A 15,095-nucleotide genomic window follows, 5' to 3' on the forward strand; every position below is an offset into this window, starting at 1 on the left:
TTTTTGCTTGATGGGGATCAGGGGAGGGGTTACGTGGGAGGATATTTCCATAGAGGAATTTTTCATGGGGAAAGGGAACTTTCTATGAAAGGCACGTGGGATTTTCCGGCATTATTTTAAAAAGGATCAGGCATTAAATAAAAAACAAATTTTTCAACTGAAAGTAAGGAGCAACATCACAACTTAAATCGAACAAAAATTATCACGTATAGGAAGGGGTTCACCCCCTCGTCAATACCTCACTCTTTACGCTAAGTTTACTTGTTAGTTTCAAAAGAGCAAAAGCTATATTTCTAATTAAACGGCCTTATATATGTATATATATATATATATATATATATATATATATATATATATATATATATATATATATATATATATATATATATATATATATATATATATATATATATATATATATATATATATATATATATATATATTTTTATATATATATATATATATATATATATATATATATATATATATATATATATATATATATATATATATATATATATATATATATACTAGCTGCTGGGGTGGCGCTTCGCGCCACCCCAACACCTTGTTGGTGGGGCGCTTCGCGCCCCCCCAAGCCCCCCTGCGCGCGTAAGTCGTTACGCGCCATATTAGTTACGCGCCATTGTAGTTGTGTCCCTGTGTCCCACCTGTGAATAGAGATAGATATAAATATATGTTTTTAACTACGTAAAACTTGCGAATATACAACATTCTTCGCTGTCCCATTGTCTGTGAATATAAATAGATTGTCAGGTTTACTGACTCTTGAACATGCAACATATAATTGTCCACGAGAAAAACAATCCGTATTCAGATCTATACCTCATTATTCTAATGATGTGTCCCTGTGTCCCGGTCGTCATTTGTGTCCCGATTTCCCAGTTTGTAATTTCTCTTTGAGTGCCCCGGTCGTCATTTATATTGCCGGTGTCCTGGTCGTCATTTGTGTCCCGGTCTGTGATTTCTATCTGAACAATCCCTGTGTCCCGGTCGTCATTTATATATCCTGCCTGTGCCCCAGGCGTCCCCGTTGTAGTTGTGTCCCTGTGTCCCGGTCGTCATTTATATTCCCTGTGTCCCGGTCGTGATTTGCGTCCGGGTGTCCCAGTCTGTAATTTCTCTTTGAGGTTCCCGGTCGTCATTTATATTCCCTCTGTCTCGGTCGTCATTTGTGTCCCGGTCTGTAATTTCTCTTTGAGTGTTTTTTCTTTTCAGTATTTTTTAGTTTTTTACCTTTTTTCTTTTTTCAGTTTTCTTTTTCTTCTTTATTTTTCAACGTCACTATGAAGTACATATCGCCGAACCTTCGTTTTTTTAACTTAAATCTGATAGGCATTGATGACCTTATCCAAGTCAAAATCCCAAACCCAATCATCATCGCTATCATTTTCAGTTTTGACTCTCCCTGTCCAGGTGGGTTTTCATCTAACTGCGCGGTTTTGCGTTCTTTCGCCACAAGCCTGTTTTCTTGCTGTTCTTGTGATTCCTCGGCACGCTATGCGAATATACAACATTCTTCGCTGTCCCATTGTCTGTGCATATAAATAGATTGTCAGGTTTACTGACTCTTGAACATGCAACATATAATTGCCCATGGGATAAACAATACGTATTCAGATCTATACCTCATTATTTTAATGAGGTGTCCCTGTGTCCCGGTCGTCATTTATATTCCCTGTGTCCCGGTCGTCATTTGTGTCCCGGTGTCCCAGTTTGTAATTTCTCTTTGAGTGTCCCGGTCGTCATTTATATTCCCTGTGTCCCGGTGTCCTGGTCTGTAATTTCTATTCGAACAATCCCTGTGTCCCGGTCGTCATTTATATATCCCGCCTGTGCCCCAGGCGTCCCCGTTTGTCCCTGTGTCCCGGTCGTCATTTGTATTCCCTGTGTCCCGGTCGTGATTTGTGTCCGTGTGTCCCAGTCTGTAATTTCTCTTTGAGGTTCCAGGTCGTCATTTATATTCCCTCTGTCTCGGTCGTCATTTGTGTCCCGGTCTGTAATTTTTCTTTGAGTTTTTTTTCTTTTTAGCTTTTTTTTAGTTTTTTACCTTTTTTCTTTTTTCAGTTTTCTTTTTCTTCTTTATTTTTCAGCGTCACTATGAAGTACATATCGCCGAACCTTTGTTTTTTTTAACGTAAATCTGGTAGGTACTGATGACCTTATCCAAGTCAAAATCCCAAACCCAATCATCATCGCTATCATTTTCAGTTTTGATATGTTTTGACTCTCGCTGTCCAGGTGGATTTTCATCTAACTGCGCGGTTTTGCGTTCTTTCGCCGCAAGCCTGTTTTCTTGCTGTTCTTTTGATTCCTCGGCACGCTTTCTTTTCTTACTTTCTCTATCAGCCTCAAGCCTGTTTCCTTGCTGTTCTTTTGATTCCTCGGCACGCTTTCTTTTCTTACTTTCTCTATCAGAAGCAAGTTTTTTGGCATAGACTCTTTGAGCAGCTTCCTCGGCTGTTGCCATTGTAAGTTCATTAGTCATTTTAATGTTAAACATTAATAGATTTCTACGTGAACGCATGTCTTAAATATCTTTAATGACGTCACCGTCATAACAAAAATGACGACAACTAACTTCATGACGTCAGTCAACACACAAACATGACGTCACCTGACAAACAGACACATCCCCAGACAACTTATTTTTATATATATACTAGCTGTTGGGGTGGCGCTTCGCGCCCCCCCAAGCCCCCCCGCGCGCGTAAGTCGTTACGCGCCATATTAGTTACGCGCCATTGTAGTTGTGTCCCTGTGTCCCACCTGTGAATAGAGATAGATATAAATATATGTTTTTAACTACGTAAAACATGCGAATATACAACATTCTTCGCTGTCCCATTGTCTGTGCATATAAATAGATTGTCAGGTTTACTGACTCTTGAACATGCAACATATAATTGTCAATGGGAAAAACAATCCGTATTCAGATCTATACCTCATTATTCTAATGATGTGTCCCTGTGTCCCGGTCGTCATTTATATTCCCTGTGTCCCGGTCGTCATTTGTGTCCCGGTGTCCCAGTTTGTAATTTCTCTTTGAGTGTCCCAATCGTCATTTATATTCCCTGTGTCCCGGTGTCCCGGTCGTCATTTGTGTCCCGGTCTGTAATTTCTATTCGAACAATCCCTGTGTCCCTGTCGTCATTTATATATCCCGCCTGTGCCCCCGGCGTCCCCGTTGTAGTTGTGTCCCTGTGTCCCGGTCGTCATTTATATTCCCTGTGTCCCGGTCGTGATTTATGTCCGGGTGTCCCAGTCTGTAATTTCTCTTTGAGGTTCCCGGTCGTCACTTATATTCTCTCTGTCTCGGTCGTCATTTGTGTCCCGGTCTGTAATTTCTCTTTGAGTATTTTTTCTTTTTAGTTTTTTTTTTTAGTTTTTTACCTTTTTTTCTTTTTTCAGTTTTCTTTTTCTTCTTTATTTTTCAGCGTCACTATGAAGTACATATCGACAAACCTTTGTTTTTTTTTAACTTAAATCTGGTAGGCATCGATGACCTTATCCAAGTCAAAATCCCAAACTCAATCATCATCGCTATCATTTTCAGTTTTGATATGTTTTGACTCTCGCTGTCCAGGTGGATTTTCATCTAACTGCGCGGTTTTGCGTTCTTAAGCCGCAAGCCTGTTTTCTTGCTGTTCTTGTGATTCCCCGGCACGCTTTCTTTTCTTACTTTCTCTATCAGCTGCAAGCCTGTTTTCTTGCTGTTCTTGTGATTCCTCGGAACGCTTTCTTTTCTTACTTTCTCTATCAGCAGCAAGTTTTTTGGCATAAACTCTTTGAGCAGCTTCCTCGGCTGTTGCCATTGTAGGTTCTTCAGTCATTTTACAATTAAACATTTTTCCGTGAACAAATGTCTTAAATACCGTTAATGACGTCACCGTCATAGAAAAAATGACGACAACTAACTTCATGACGTCAGTCGACACAGAAACATGACGTCACCTGACAGACAGACAACTTATTTTTATATATATAGATAGAAGATGGGGGGCTTGGAGGGGCGCGAAGCGCCCCCACCAACTAGGTGTTGGGGTGGCGCGAAGCCACCCCAACAGCAAGTATATATATATATATATATATATATATATATATATATATATATATATATATATATATATATATATATATATATATATATATATATATATATATATATATATATATACATATATATATATACTAGCTGTTGGGGTGGCGCTTCGCGCCACCCCAACACCTAGTTGGTGGGGTCGCTTCGCGCCCCCCCCCCAAGCCCCCCCGCGCGCGTAAGTCGTTACGCGCCATATTAGTTACGCACCATTGTAGTTGTGTCCCTATGTCCCACCTGTGAATATAGATATATATATATATATATATATATATATATATATATATATATATATATATATATATATATATATATATATATATATATATATATATATATATATATATATATATATATATATATATATATATATATATATATATATATATATATATATATATATGTTTTTAACTACGTAAAACTTGCGAATATATTAACATTCTTTGCTGTCCCATCGTCTGTGCATATAAATAGATTGTCAGGTTTACCGACTCTTGAACATGCAACGAATAATGGTCCATGGGAAAACAATCCGTATTCAGATCTATACCTCATGATTCTATTGATTGCCCTTGAGCTTTGTTGATGGTGATTGCTAATCGACCATTTCCTTTGTTGCCGTCGTCATTTATATATCCCCCTGTGCCCCCCGGCGTCCCCGTTGTAGTTGTGTCCCTGTGTCCGGGTCGTCATTTATATTCCCTGTGTCCCCGTCGTCATTTGTGTCCCGGTGTCCCAGTCTGTGATTTCTATTTGAGTGTCCCGGGCGTCATTTATATTCGTCAGGATATTGTAGGGCATCGTAGCATCGATGAGTTTAAGCAATTCTTGTCAACTGATTGTTTCGCCTATAAAGAATATTATGTTGAGGTAAGAACTGATCACCGACCACAACGATTGCCACTTTGTTGATAGTTGCGTATCAGGAGGCATCAATTCGATTGCTGTTTTAAGTAGAAGCACTAAATTATTATTTTTGTGGAAAAGATGATATATATAAATATATATATATTTTCTTTTTAGTTTTTTTGTAGTTTTTACCTTTTTTAGTTTTTTTCTTCTTTTGTATTAATGCTAAAGCCAAGGTTCAAACCTGGAGCCTCTCGGACCTAGAACCTGAAACATAACGCTTTACCAACTCAGCTACTTCGGCGTGAATACATTCGTTTTGAGCAGCTTCCTCGGGTGTTGCCATTGTAGGTTTTTCAGTCATTTTACAATTAGAAATTTCTCTTTCAACGGTCTTCTTACAATTAAAAATTTGTCTTTGAACGATATTCTTAAATACCTGTGTCCTGGTCGTCATTTATATTGCCTGTGTCCCGGTCGTCATTTGTGTCCCGGTACCCCAGTCTGTAATTTCTCCTTGAGTGTCCCGGTCGTTATTTTTATTCCCTCTGTCCCGGTCGTCATATGTGTCCCGGTCTGTAATTTCTCTTTGAGTGTTTTTTCTTTTTAGTATTTTTTAGTTTTTTACATTTTTTCTTTTTTCAGTTTTCTTTTTCTTCTTTATTTTTCAGCTTCACTATGAAATACATATCGCCGAACCTTTGTTTTTTTAACTAAAATCTGGTAGGCATTGATGACCTTATCCAAGTCAAGATCCCAAACCCAATCATCATCGCTATCATTTTTAGTTTTGATATGTTTTGACTCTCGCTGTCCAGGTGGATCTTCATCTAACTGCGCGGTTTTGCGTTCTTTAGCCTCAAGCCTGTTTCCTTGCTGTTCTTTTGATTCCTCGGCACGCTTTCTTTTCTGACTTTCTCTATCAGCAGCAAGTTTTTTGCCGTCGTCATTTATATATCCCCCTGTGCCCCCCGGCGTCCCCGTTGTAGTTGTGTCCCTGTGTCCGGGTCGCCATTTATATTCCCTGTGTCCCCGTCGTCATTTGTGTCCCGGTGTCCCAGTCTGTGATTTCTATTTGAGTGTCCCGGGCGTCATTTATATTCGTCAGGATATTGTAGGGCATCGTAGCATCGATGAGTTCAAGCAATTCTTGTCAACTGATTGTTTCGCCTATAAAGAATATTATGTTGAGGTAAGAACTGATCACCGACCACAACGATTGCCACTTTGTTGATAGTTGCGTATCAGGAGGCATCAATTCGATTGCTGTTTTAAGCAGAAGCACTAAATTATTATTTTTGTGGAAAAGATGATATATATAAATATATATATATTTTCTTTTTAGTTTTTTTGTAGTTTTTACCTTTTTTAGTTTTTTTCTTCTTTTGTATTAATGCTAAAGCCAAGGTTCAAACCTGGAGCCTCTCGGACCTAGAACCTGAAACAGAACGCTTTACCAACTCAGCTACTTCGGCGTGAATACATTCGTTTTGAGCAGCTTCCTCGGGTGTTGCCATTGTAGGTTTTTCAGTCATTTTACAATTAGAAATTTCTCTTTCAACGGTCTTCTTACAATTAAAAATTTGTCTTTGAACGATATTCTTAAATACCTGTGTCCTGGTCGTCATTTATATTGCCTGTGTCCCGGTCGTCATTTGTGTCCCGGTACCCCAGTCTGTAATTTCTCCTTGAGTGTCCCGGACGTTATTTATATTCCCTCTGTCCCGGTCGTCATTTGTGTCCCGGTCTGTAATTTCTCTTTGAGTGTTTTTTCTTTTTAGTATTTTTTTGGTTTTTTACATTTTTTCTTTTTTCAGTTTTCTTTTTCTTCTTTATTTTTCAGCTTCACTATGAAATACATATCGCCGAACCTTTGTTTTTTTAACTAAAATCTGGTAGGCATTGATGACCTTATCCAAGTCAAGATCCCAAACCCAATCATCATCGCTATCATTTTTAGTTTTGATATGTTTTGACTCTCGCTGTCCAGGTGGATCTTCATCTAACTGCGCGGTTTTGCGTTCTTTAGCCTCAAGCCTGTTTCCTTGCTGTTCTTTTGATTCCTCGGCACGCTTTCTTTTCTGACTTTCTCTATCAGCAGCAAGTTTTTTGCCGTCGTCATTTATATATCCCCCTGTGCCCCCCGGCGTCCCCGTTGTAGTTGTGTCCCTGTGTCCGGGTCGTCATTTATATTCCCTGTGTCCCCGTCGTCATTTGTGTCCCGGTGTCCCAGTCTGTGATTTCTATTTGAGTGTCCCGGGCGTCATTTATATTCGTAACAATATTGTAGGGCATCGTAGCATCGATGAGTTTAAGCAATTCTTGTCAACTGATTGTTTCGCCTATAAAGAATATTATCTCGAGGTAAGAACTGATCACCGACCACAACGATTAATATATATATATATTTTCTTTTTAGTTTTTTTGTAGTTTTTACCTTTTTTAGTTTTTTTTCTTCTTTTGTATTAATGATAAAGCCAAGGTTCAAACCTGGAGCCTCTCGGACCTAGAACCTGAAACATAACGCTTTACCAACTCAGCTACTTCGGCGTGAATACATTCGTTTTGAGCAGCTCCCTCGGGTGTTGCCATTGTTGTCCTGGTCGTCATTTATATTGCCTGTGTCCCGGTCGTCATTTGTGTCCCGGTATCCCAGTCTGTAATTTCTCCTTGAGTGTCCCGGTCGTTATTTATATTCCCTCTGTCCCGGTCGTCATTTGTGTCCCGGTCTGTAATTTCTCTTTGAGTGTTTTTTCTTTTTAGTATTTTTTAGTTTTTTACATTTTTTCTTTTTTCAGTTTTCTTTTTCTTCTTTATTTTTCAGCTTCTGTCAAGATTGTTGCCTCTATTACGTTATAACAGACATAACACGTCATTTGTGTCCCGGTGTCCCGGTCTGTAGTTTCGTTAGTCGACAAACATGACGTCAGACGACAAACAACTTCATGACGACATACAGCTCAATCCTTATAATGACGTCAGTCGACAAACATGACGTCAGTCGACACACAAACATTACGTCAGTCGACAGACAGACAAACAACTTATTTTTGTATATATAGATATATATATAGATATGTTTTTAACGACGTAAAACTTGTGAATATACAACATTCTTCGCTGCCCCATTGTCTGTGCATATAAATAGATTGTCAGGTTTACCGACTCTTGAACATGCAACATATAATTGTCCATGGGAAAAACAATCCATATTCAGATCTATACCTCATGATTCTAATGATTGCCCTTGAGCTTTGTTGATGGGGATTGCTAATCGAACATTGCCTGTGTCCCCGTCGTCATTTATATATCCCCCCTGTGCCCCCAGCGTCACCGTTGTAGTTATGTCCCTGCGTCCCGGTCGTCATTTATATTCCCTGTGTCCCGGTCGTCATCCCGGTGTCTCGGTCGTCATTTGTGCCCCGATGTCCCGGTCTGTATATACATTCGTTTTTGAATGGTATTTGATGAAATAAATTTTTAATTTTTTCCCTTTTTTTCTTTTTAGTTTTTTTATTGATTTTTACCTTTTTTTAGGTTTTTTCTTTTTTTCTTTTTAGTTTTTTTGAAGTTTTAATCTTTTTAGTTTTTTTATTTTTATTTTCATTTTTTTAGTTTTCTTTTTCTCCTTTATTTTTCAGTTTTTTTCCTTTTCTTAGTTTTTTTTTCTTTTTTAGTTCTTTTAGTTTTTACCTTTTTTTTTAGTTTTTTTAGTTTTTTAGCTTTTTTTAGTTTTTTTATCAGTTTTTAGTTTATTTTATGGTTTTTTCCTTTTTTTAGTTTTTTTTAGTTTTTTACCTTTTTTTAGTTTTTTTTTAGTTTTTAAGCTTTTTTATATTTTTTTTTTCTTTTTAGTTTTTTTTTGTAGTTTTTACCTTCTTTAGATTTTTGCTTCTTTTATATTAATGCTAAAGCCAAGGTTCGAACCTGGAACCTCTTGAACCTAGAACCCGGAACATAACGCCTTATGTTTCATTAGTTTTTGCCTTTTTTAGTTTTTTCAGTTTTTTTTTTAGTTTTTAGTTTTTTACCTTTTTTTAGTTTTTTAGCTTTTTTAGTTTTTTTTCTTTTTAGTTTTTTTTTGTAGTAATTACCTTTTTTAGTTTTTTTTCTTCTTTTGTATTAGTGTGAAATAATTCAGACGTCATATGCGGACAAACACGACGTCACTCGACAGACAGACAGACAGACATAACCCACAAACAACTTATTTTTATATATATATAGATATATATATATATATATATATATATATATATATATATATATATATATATATATATATATATATATATATATATATATATATATACTAGCTGTTGGGGTGGCGCTTCGCGCCACCCCAACAGCCAAGCCCCTCCCCCGCGCGCGTAAGTCGTTACGCGCCATATTAGTTACGCGCCATTGTAGTTGTGTCCCTATGTCCCACCTGTGAATATAGATATATATATATATATATATATATATATATATATATATATATATATATATATATATATATATATATATATATATATATATATATATAGGTTATATATATATATATATATATATATATATATGTTTTTAACTACGTAAAACTTGCGAATATACAACATTCTTTGCTGTCCCATTGTCTGTGCATATAAATAGAATGTCAGGTTTAACGACTCTTGAACATGCAACATATAATGGTCCATGGTAAAACAATCCGTATTCAGATCTATACTTCATGATTCTAATGATTGCCCTTGAGCTTTGTTGATGGTGATTGCTAATCGACGATTCCCTGTGTCGCCATCGTCATTTATATATCCCCCTAAGCCCCCCGGCGTCCCTGTTGTAGTTGTGTCCCTGTTTCCCGGTGTCCCGGTCGTCATTTGTGTCCCGGTCTGTATATACATTCGTTTTTGAATTGGTCTTTTTTTAGGTTTTAGTTTTTTACCTTTTTTTTAGTTTTTTTCTTTTTTTAGTTTTGTTTTTCTCCTTTTTTTTCATTTTTTTCCTTTTTCATTTTATTTTATTTTTTTGTAGCTTTTTAGCTTTTTTAGTTTTTTATTAGTTTTTAGTTTTTTTCTTTTTAGTTTTTTTGTAGTTTTTACCTTTTTTTAGTTTTTAATTTTTTTTTACTTATGTCCTGGTCGTCATTTATACTCCCTGTTTCCCGGTCGTCATTTGTGTCCCGGTGCTTTGTTGATGGTGATTGCTAATCGAACACTCCTCGTGTCCCGGTCGTCATTTATATTCCCTATGTGCCGGTGTCCCGGTCGTCATTTGTGTCCCGATGTCCCGGTCTGTAATTTCGTCAGTCGAAAACATGACGTCAGTCGACACAGAAACATGACGTCACCTGACAGATCCACAGACAGACAACTTATTTTTATATATATAGATATATATATAAATATATATATATATATATATTTTCTTTTTAGTTTTTTTGTAGTTTTTACCTTTTTTAGTTTTTTTCTTCTTTTGTATTAATGCTAAAGCCAAGGTTCAAACCTGGGGCCTCTCGGACCTAGAACCTGAAACATAAAGCTGTACCAACTCAGCTACTTCGGCTTGAATACATTCGTTTTGAGCAGCTTCCTCTGGTGTTGCCATTGTAGGTTCTTCAGTCATTTTACAATTAGAAATTTCTCTTTCAACGGTCTCCTTACAATTAAAAATTTGTCTTTGAACGATATTCTTAAATACCTCTGGTCGTCATTTATATTCCCTGTGTCCCGGTCGTCATTTGTGTCCCGGTATCCCAGTCTTTAATTTCTCTTTGAGTGTCCCGGTCGTTATTTATATTCCCTCTGTCCCGGTCGTCATTTGTGTCCCGGTCTGTAATTTCTCTTTGAGTGTTTTTTCTTTTTAGTATTTTTTATTTTTTTACATTACTTTTCAGTTTTCTTTTTCTTCTTTATTTTTCAGCTTCACTATGAAATACATATCGCCGAACCTTTGTTTTTTTAACTAAAATCTGGTAGGCATTGATGACCTTATCCAAGTCAAAATCCCGAACCCAATCATCATCGCTATCATTTTCAGTTTTGATATGTTTTGACTCTCGCTCTCCAGGTGGATCTTCATCTAACTGCGCGGTTTTGCGTTCTTTAGCCTCAAGCCTGTTTCCTTGCTGTTCTTTTGATTCCTCGGCACACTTTCTTTTCTGACTTTCTCTATCAGCAGCAAGTTTTTTGGCATAGACTCTTTGAGCATCTTCATCGGCTTTTGCCATTGTAAGTTCATCAGTCATTTTAAACTTAAACATTAATGGATTTCTACGTGAACATATATGTCTTAAATATCTTTAATGACGTCACCGTCATAGCAAAAATGACGACAACTAACTTCGTGACGTCAGTCGACACAGAAACATGACGTCACCTGGCAGACAGACACACAGACAGACAACTTATTTTTATATATATAGACAGATATGTTTTTAACGACGTAAAACTTGTGAACATACAACATTCTTCGCTGCCCCATTGTCTGTGCATATAAATAGACTGTTAGGTTTACCGACTCTTGAACATGCAACATATAATTGTCCATGGGAAAAACAATCCATATTCAGATCTATACCTCATGATTCTAATGATTGCCCTTGAGCTTTGCTGATGGTGATTGCTAATCGAACATTGCCTGTGTCCCCGTCGTCATTTATATATCCCCCCTGTGCCCCCGGCGTCACCGTTGTAGTTGTGTCCCTGCGTCCCGGTCGTCATTTATATTCCCTGTGTCCCGGTCGTCATCCCGGTGTCTCGGTCGTCATTTGTGCCCCGATGTCCCGGTCTGTATATACATTCGTTTTTGAATTGGTACAATTCAGTAAGCTGAGCATTTCTTCTTCTGCTTCACTCTCTTCTGTGGTAATTTCTCCCTCTGTCGGTGTTTGTGGGCCATATGTTGCTGCAAAATTTGGTAGTTGGAGTAAACTCCTGTTGTTAACAAAAGTTAAACATTTTTCTTGACTGTTTCTTAGGAACACGTTTATACAGTGCATTTTAGAGGAATTAAGGAATTTGCAATAAAACCATAATTCAACTCAAATCACTGAATGCTAGCAGCAGAATTGATATATTAAATTAAAAATACCTATCCACCAGAGCATATACAAAGTAAATATAACGCTACTGGTGAATTGTAAAGAACCAGTCCAATCTTTTTTAAATATAGAAAACCAGCTTTTAAAACAAGCCAGCGAAGCTTTTTTAATTGCCTGAATATACGAGTACTTTTTATAATCAGGCTCGTAATTATGGTCAACTTCTGGAATAGGGACATTATTTTCGTCTGTATCTATCCATTTACCGTTCTCTAATCTGCCGTAGCAAGTGCCGTCAAACCAACAATTTGGTACGGGGGGTATTTCTTCTTCGCTCTCTTCTCCAATTTCCTCTGTTTTTGTTTTTGGGACAATTGTTGTTTTCAAGTTTGGTTGCGGTAGTAATTCCCTATCGTAGTAATCCATATCGTTAACGAAATTTGTACCGTCTTCTTTACTTGTTTTCTTAGGAACAATGGGATATTGGTTTTTAGGTTTATCATCAATGTACTCCTCTATGCCTATTTCTTGTCCTTTCTCAGAAAACACGTTACATAATTTTTGCCCTTTGTGAGTATATATGACGTCAGAAGCACTTCCGATATCTTCTTCGTAATAGTCCTTAGTTTCTAGTGCTTCTTTAACTTCTTCAGAGTCTTCAGATTGAGAATGCATAACTATTTTATTGATCTTACAATCCCTACATTTGTAGTCTGTTTCAAAACCAGCTAACAAAGGTTTTTTGATCTTCTGATTCTTGAAAGACCAAACCGATGTTAAAAACTTACCTCTGTCTAAGTTAAAGGAGATCCTGTAGTTGTAAAATAGAACAACAGAGGTAATGTCTTTATTGTCTGACTCTCGAACTCGCTGAAGAAAATAATGTGGGGTGAAATCTGGATCGTACTTCGTGTAGTAATGATCAAGCATCTTATCATCTTCTTTCAATTTTAATTTCATGTAAGTCCCTAAAAATGTTAGCAGAATGCTGACACCCCTTCCAGAGCTTGTTTTTCCGACAAGTTCAATGCCAAATCCTTTGGTTGCACTTGAAATACTTATTGTAATGCTACCATCATTACGGTTCAAGCCATCCAAGAATGTCGCTGTATCTTCATTTAGAACCTGATTTTCCTGTATTTCAGCATTACTATCTTCATCTTTCTCATCAAAAATAACAGCTAGCCGTTTAAAATCGCATTTAGTATAGCAATTATAAACAAATGTTATCTGACTTTGCGGAGGTATGTTAAACTCAATGGATTCGAATTTGGGAGGAGTAAGATCGATTAATGGAATTGCCTTATTATTTGGGGGTAACATAAAATTCAAGTTATACTCATTAAAGGCATACGGTCGAGTTGTGTAGAATTCCATTGGTATGAGTTGCTTCGCTTCTAAAAGCCTTTTTACGTCTTTTTGGATATCCTTTAACTTGTAGCCACAATAACTACCCTCATAACAAACTGTATTCGTTTTCGATGTAACACTAAGGGTTCTAGAACGTAATTCTATAGAAACTTTTTCTACTTCCTCATCTTTTTCTCTACTATCCACAAATAAAATATGGAATTGCCCCTCACCTCCCAATAATATTCCAGTGTCTTTTCGTTTCGGAAACTTTTTTGCCAGGATTTCAGAATAGGCCCCAAGAGCAATATCATTGTCAGGAACCAATCGTTCGCACCTCCCCTTGTTTACCACTGGATAAGGTAAGCAAGACTCAAATTCTACATTATTTTGGTATTTTTTACGATTTTCTTCTGATATTTTACACGCGGCTTTTGAGTAAGCTATTTTCAAACTAAAGATTAAAATTAAATAAATGCAAACATTTTTTACACTTACATAATTGAAATTTATCATAGTTAACTAGACCTACCCTAATAAAATGGCATATCAAGTAGACTAAACCCAACAAGAAACAAAACTAATTTATAATTTTCGTGTATTTTTCTAGTTTTAAATAAAGCATCCAAATTATTGCTATGACAACATAAGTATTTTTTTAGTTTATATAATAACCTTGGTGAATCTGAACAGAGAACAAAAAAAATATTAAAAATGTTTCTTTCTTGCTATAGAATTATAGGATAATGTTATAGAAACGCACGCTTGAGGAGTTAAGCCATAAAAGCTTGGTTCTAAGAGACAACTAGACCTACGTTGCCCGGGCAGCGTTAAGTGTTGCGGCAACCTTTGTCCGCCTTCGCCGACTAAAGTGTTGCGAGAGCAACACTTTATGAGGTTTATTATAAACTAGCTGTTGGGGTGGCGCTTCGCGCCACCCAAACACCTAGTTGGTGGGGGCGCTTCAAGCCCCCAAGCCCCCCCGCGCGCGTAAGTCGTTACGCGCCATATTGGTTACGCGCCATTGTAGTTGTGTCCCTGTGTACCACCTATGAATATAGATAGATTTATATATGTGTTTTGAACTACGTAAAACTTGCGAATATACAACATTCTTGGCTTTCCCATTGTCTGTGCATATACAAAGCCTTATGTACTAATAATGACGTCATATGCAAACGCTCTTTTTACAAACAAACAAACATGCATACACACAACTCGTTTTTATATAGATAGATAGATAGATATATACAATACAAATTAACTGCCTAAAACTTGCGAATATACAAAATTCTTCGCTGTCCAATTGTCGCTGCATATAAATAGATTGTCAGGTTTACCGACCCTCGAACATGCAACGTACAATTGTCCATCGGAAAAACAATCAGTATTAAGATCTATACCACATTTTTCTAATGATTGACCTTGAGCTTGGTTGATGGTGATTGCAAATGCTAATCGAATTGGGAATTGCAATCTTTTAAATTGAAAAGGCAGATCCGTTGGAATCAAGGGAATACGAGGAATAAGAAAAGCCTCACCCTCAAAAGGCCCTGACAAGATTGTGGCCTCTATTACGTTTTCCATTGTTTTTTTTACGGCAAGTCGCGTGCCATTGAAAAGCTTTGGTGGGTTGATGTTTCTTAACAGTATTATTGGTACGCCTATTTTTAGTTGTAGCACGTGTGGTGGAAACCCTGAAAGATCCACGGAATTTAAAAATTCAGATGGATAATTAACCGCCTGGTCTCGAAT

Source organism: Artemia franciscana, chromosome 2, assembly GCF_032884065.1.
Source record: "Artemia franciscana chromosome 2, ASM3288406v1, whole genome shotgun sequence".
NCBI classification, from domain to species: domain Eukaryota; kingdom Metazoa; phylum Arthropoda; class Branchiopoda; order Anostraca; family Artemiidae; genus Artemia; species Artemia franciscana.